This window comes from Ranitomeya variabilis, chromosome 3 (assembly GCF_051348905.1).
Source record: "Ranitomeya variabilis isolate aRanVar5 chromosome 3, aRanVar5.hap1, whole genome shotgun sequence".
NCBI lineage: Eukaryota > Metazoa > Chordata > Amphibia > Anura > Dendrobatidae > Ranitomeya > Ranitomeya variabilis.
In genome coordinates this window covers 648,817,351-648,822,755 of record NC_135234.1, presented here as the reverse complement: position 1 = coordinate 648,822,755, position 5,405 = coordinate 648,817,351, and the positions used below count along the sequence as shown (strand labels likewise).

At 40.0% G+C, this 5,405-nt stretch overlaps 1 long non-coding RNA gene across 1 annotated transcript; it reads right to left on the bottom strand.

Annotated features, from left to right (window-relative positions):
- Positions 1-1,924: 1,924 nt before the first annotated feature.
- On the bottom strand, positions 1,925-4,610 carry LOC143818457 (uncharacterized). Its single transcript, XR_013224558.1, has 3 exons — positions 4,565-4,610; positions 4,312-4,377; positions 1,925-2,046 (listed from the first exon to the last, which is right to left on the bottom strand). It is a non-coding gene; the product is annotated as an uncharacterized LOC143818457 (long non-coding RNA).
- Positions 4,611-5,405: the final 795 nt, after the last annotated feature.

Below are 5,405 nucleotides of genomic sequence, written 5' to 3'. Positions count from 1 at the left end.
TGGTGGAAAATAAGTATTTGGTCATTAACAAAAGTTCATCTCAATATTTTGTTATATATCCTTTGTTGGCAATGACAGAGGTCAAACATTTTCTATAAGTCTTCACAATGTTGGCACACACTGTCGGTGGTATGTTGGCCCATTCCTCTATGCAGATCTCCTCTAGAGCAGTGATGTTTTGGGCCTGTCGCTTGGCAACACTGACTTTCAACTCTTTTTCTAGGTTTTCTATGGGGTTGAGATCTAGGGACTGGCTAGGCCACTCCAGGACCTTCATATGCTTCTTACAAAGCCACTCCTTCATTGCCCTGGCAGTGTGCTTGGGATCATTATCATGCTGAGCGACCCATCCATGTTTCATCTTCAATGTCCTTGCTGATGGTAGGAGGTTTGCACTCAAAATTTCATGATACATGGCCCTATTCATTCTTTCATGTACACGGATCAGTCGTCCTGGTCCCTTTGGAGAGAATCAGCCCCAAAGCATGATGTTGCTACCACCATGCTTCACAGACTAACAACCCAGACACCCCAATATGGATAGCCAGAGAACACCAAGACAAGAAAGTGTGTAAAAGTTGATACTTTATTTATTATATAGAGAAATAACTCAGTTTATACTTTAAAAACAAATTAGAATCAATTTAAAATTTATATATAGCACAGGACAAGACGATGATAATATAAAATATATACCGGCCACATTTGCATAAAAAAATCCCAGAACCTCACATCTTATATATAGACATACTCCAATAGCCAAAAAGTGCAAGCGTGAAAAATTAGCAAACTCAATCAAAATAAATAATAAGGGACCCTATTTTCGGTCTAATTATTGCAGTGATCAATCAAAAAAGTGCAAAGTGTGCAAAAGGATTATATAAGCAAAGTAATTGCTAAAGTGCAGAGTGCTACGGCATTAATCAGCCGATTCAAAAACCACACGCTGTGTGCAAAGAATATAAGGAGAGGATTTGATCAGGGATGGACAGGTAAATACCTATGGGTGGCCGTGTCCTGCGTCTGCGTACCCCTACGCACGTTTCGGACACTTTCCTTCGTCAGGGGGTCCTGTCTGTGGTCCGAAAATGTGCCCTTTATATATGATATTCCATCCTATGCCTGTCCCAATGGCTGCGCCGGCGCATGCGCAGTCAGGAGGACCCGGAAGTGCGCGATCACACCCCACATGACCGGAACGCACAGGACAAAGTCCCGGCGTTACCAAGGTCACAGGAACGCCGATCCTGCACCCCGGGCCGCAGATCACGCATGCGCACCACCTGGGGACAGTACAGGAAATTACCTTGTGAACAGAATGTTCAACAATACCCGGTAATCAAAGAATGTATCAGTTACTCTCAATCGAATGTTGAATTGATGGATAGGAATTGTATATATTTATACTAAGCCAGTGCATATACAAATATCATCATGAATTATATGTACAAAACATTGCAATTACATCACTTATTCGCTGCGGGGCGCCCTATCCGCAAGAAATCCCATATTACATACTACATATTTTATCACGCTTACAACGACTAATTAATATATGTAAATAAATCAAACTGCTATTAATTCACGTATATACATACATGTACTGAAATACTAAGGCTATATCCCATATTATAGGTGCTCTATCCCGCTTACAGCGGACACTTAATATATATATACATAGATTAAACTGCCATTAATTCACACATACATAAATAGACCAAACTTCTACGAATTCATATATATATATATACATTAAAATACTATATACCCTATCCCATATTACAGGCAATCTATCCCGCTATACAACGGAAAAATGATGTATATAGGTAGGTCAAAATACTATTAGTTCACATATATACATATATATATACACATATACACCCATGCATCAAATAGACAAAAAGTTAAATACAAATCCATAGAAGTACGCGCAAATGGCATGATAATTCATCAATTCATTTATTATTGTTTCAGTTCCCACATCACCGCCAGAGACATCCTTCACTCAGTATCCCCATCCACCCTGAAACCAGGTATGTATGAACACTGAAAATAAATAAGAATAAATAATTTTTTTTAATAGGACTTAGATTAAAATTGAACCACAAACATAAAATCAGACTAAAAATAGAATAAAATAGAGATAAAAAAGAGTTATTTAAGAGGGTATCAAACAAATATCCATAAATATTCATGGATATATACATGATAAAGATTAAAAATTACCACATTATAAAAAAGGAGCAAAGCTTATATTTTCATTTAGTCCTCTAGGTGAGACAGTATCTAGGGCCCATATCCATTTTGTTTCCATTTTGGCCAATGGTATGGTAACCGGTCCACCACGTTCACCTATCTTCACTGTATCAATACCAATTACCTTAAATCCTGTGGGGTCACTATTGTGAAAGAGCTTAAAATGCTTGGGAATTGTTTTTAAGGATAAAATGTCCTGTTCTTCTTTTGAGGCTTCTATCCCAAGCACATGTTCCCTGACCCTTACCTTTAGTTGCCTGGTGGTCATGCCCACATATATGAGGGAGCATGGGCACGTAGCATAGTATATTACTGCTTTTGTTGTGCACGTTATATTACTCATGATTTTAAAGTTTTTAGTGCCATTTGATGTGCAAAATTTCTGCTCCCTCCCTATGTTCGGGCATGCCACACATTTGCCACACGGGCGGCAACCCACGGTGGGCCTGCAACTATCCAAGAAAGAGGGGAGAACTGGATTGTGCTTGTAATGGCTTTCCACCAAATGATCCCTCAAATTCTTAGACCTCCTGTATGTTATACTCGGCCTCTCACCTATATACCTGGACAATACAGGGTCAGTTTTTAAAATCCCCCAAAATCTATTAAGCTGGAGCCTCACCATCTCACTTTGTCCGTGATATTGTGTTATATATCGGACAATTTGGTTGGTTTTGTCTGGCTTGTCTCCATAAAGTGCCTGGTGCCTGGAAATATTCTTAGCCCGGTTGTATCCCCTCTTTATCGATCTACGACTATATCCCCTCTCCAGAAATCTCTTTTTGAGTTCGAGGGCCTGTTCTTCAAATATAGTGTCTTCCGAGCATATTCTTCGTAACCTCAAGAACTGGCCTATGGGGATAGAGTTTATCATGGTTTGGGGATGTGATGATGTGGCGTGCAATAATGAATTGACTGCTGTGGTTTTTCTAAAAACTTTGGTTTGTAAGCAGTTATCTTTGGTCCTCTGCACGTTTACATCTAAAAATTCCATCACATCCCGATCATAGCTATAGGTTATCTTCAGGTTCAAAGTATTCTGATTTAACCCTACCATGAACTCATGAAGGGATTCCACCGATCCCTGCCAAATCAAAAATATATCATCAATGAACCGCACCCACATTGGGATGCGGTCCATTGATGATCCAGGCTCAGACATAAAGAGGTCCCTCTCCCACAGCCCCAAAAATAAATTTGCATAAGTAGGCGCGAAAGCCGCGCCCATTGCTGTGCCTTGGAGCTGTAGGTAGAGGGACCCCTTAAATAGAAAGAAATTTTTTGTTAAGGAGAACTCCAATAGCTGAATGGTGAACCGTCTCATTGTTTCAGGCAGAAGTGATGATTCTAGAAAGAATTTGACTGCCTGAATTCCATCCCTATGCCGAATATTAGTGTAGAGGCTTTCCACATCACAAGATACTAATAAGGTGTCATCACCAATATACAAGCCATCTACTTTTTTTAAAAACTCATTAGTGTCCTTCAAATAAGAGGGCAACTCTTCCACCAATGGTTTAAGTTTAGCATCCACAAATTTACTAATTTTTTCCAAGTAATTCCCGCAACCTGAAATTATTGGTCTTCCTGGTGGGTTAACTTGATCCTTGTGTACCTTTGGCAGGAGGTACAAAGTGGGTATTTTGGGTTCCACTACCTGAAGTGCGGCATATAGGTCCCTAGAGATTACTTCCCCCTCAAGGGCCCCTCGAAGTATATCCATTAGTTCTCTCTGGAATTTCTGCAACGGGTTGAAGGTCAGTTTTTGATAGCAGGCCCTATCTTTTAGCTGGCGAAGGGCTTCATTTTCATAAAGATCTTTAGGCCATACAACCACATTTCCACCCTTGTCAGCCGGCTTAAACACCACATCCTTCAAGTTTTGAAGTCTTTTTAAAGCATTCTTATCCCCCATATTTAGATTGTCATATTGGGGGAATACTGGAATATCATCGAATGCCTTGCTCACAGTTTTGACAAATACATCTATTATAGAACAGGCTGACAAGGGTGGGAACTTACGTGATTTCGGGCGAATGGACGTAGGGATCTTACCTCCTAATGGTTCATCTTGTTCTTGTGCCAACTCATTCAGGACCGCAAGTGCCTCCTGTTCCGCCTCTGTGGGAAACAATCGCATTAAATCCTCATTATGAAATTGTTTTTTAAAAATTAATTTTCTCGCAAATAAGTGCAAGTCTTTTATGGCCTCAAATTTATTAAACTTGGCGGTCGGACAAAACATCAACCCTTTTTGAAGTATATCAATCTCATTTTGGGACAATACATGTTTACTGAGGTTAATCACCTTTAGATTGTTTCCCATTCCTTCCGGAGATTGTCCATAATTCCGTTTTGCTGGTATATACCGTGGTTCTCGTTTACGTTTTGGAGTAGAGGCCATTGTATTCAGACCAGAGGCGGAAGAGGAGGCACCAGACAAGTCCCCCCCAGCTATATTGGAAGAGGCAGACACATTGCGGCTCCGAACATCACCATTCACATTGTCCCTTCGCCATCTGTAAATTTTTCCTTGGGAGAAGTCTTTCTGATCTCTTACCAGCTTATTAGTTTGATTAACCCGGATCTCTTTGATCCAATGATCCATGTCCTTTTCAAGTTGAGCATTTAGGGTGGAAAATTGATCCTCAGGTAAATGTGATTTGGCTTCGATAAACGTCTTATCAAGCAGTTCATCCACTTCACATAGATTTTTCGAATGATGTGTAATTAATAACTCCATGAGCTGTTTGGATGCCAAATTACATATTCCCTCCCAATTTTCAATGAACATCTCATCATTCACAGGAAATGCGGGGGTCAGACGTATTCTCAAGCCTCTTGGAATTAAATGGTGCTGAACATAGTTCTCCAAGAATGCCCTGTTCCACCATGAACGGGTCCTTTTATATGTTAGATTTTTAATTTTTTTGAAGAGCTCATCATATTGTAAGCCTCCCATTGTTTTAGTTGTCACATCGTTGTTTGAAAACACCTCATTGATCTGTCCTTGCCAGGTAAGCTCCCTGGTCTTAAAATCCATATTGGTGATGAAAGAGAAAGAACCTGTGCAGGACACAGCAATATATATAATGTTAAGCACACAGTTATACCACCAATATAGGGAATGCCATATATATCCTTACCAA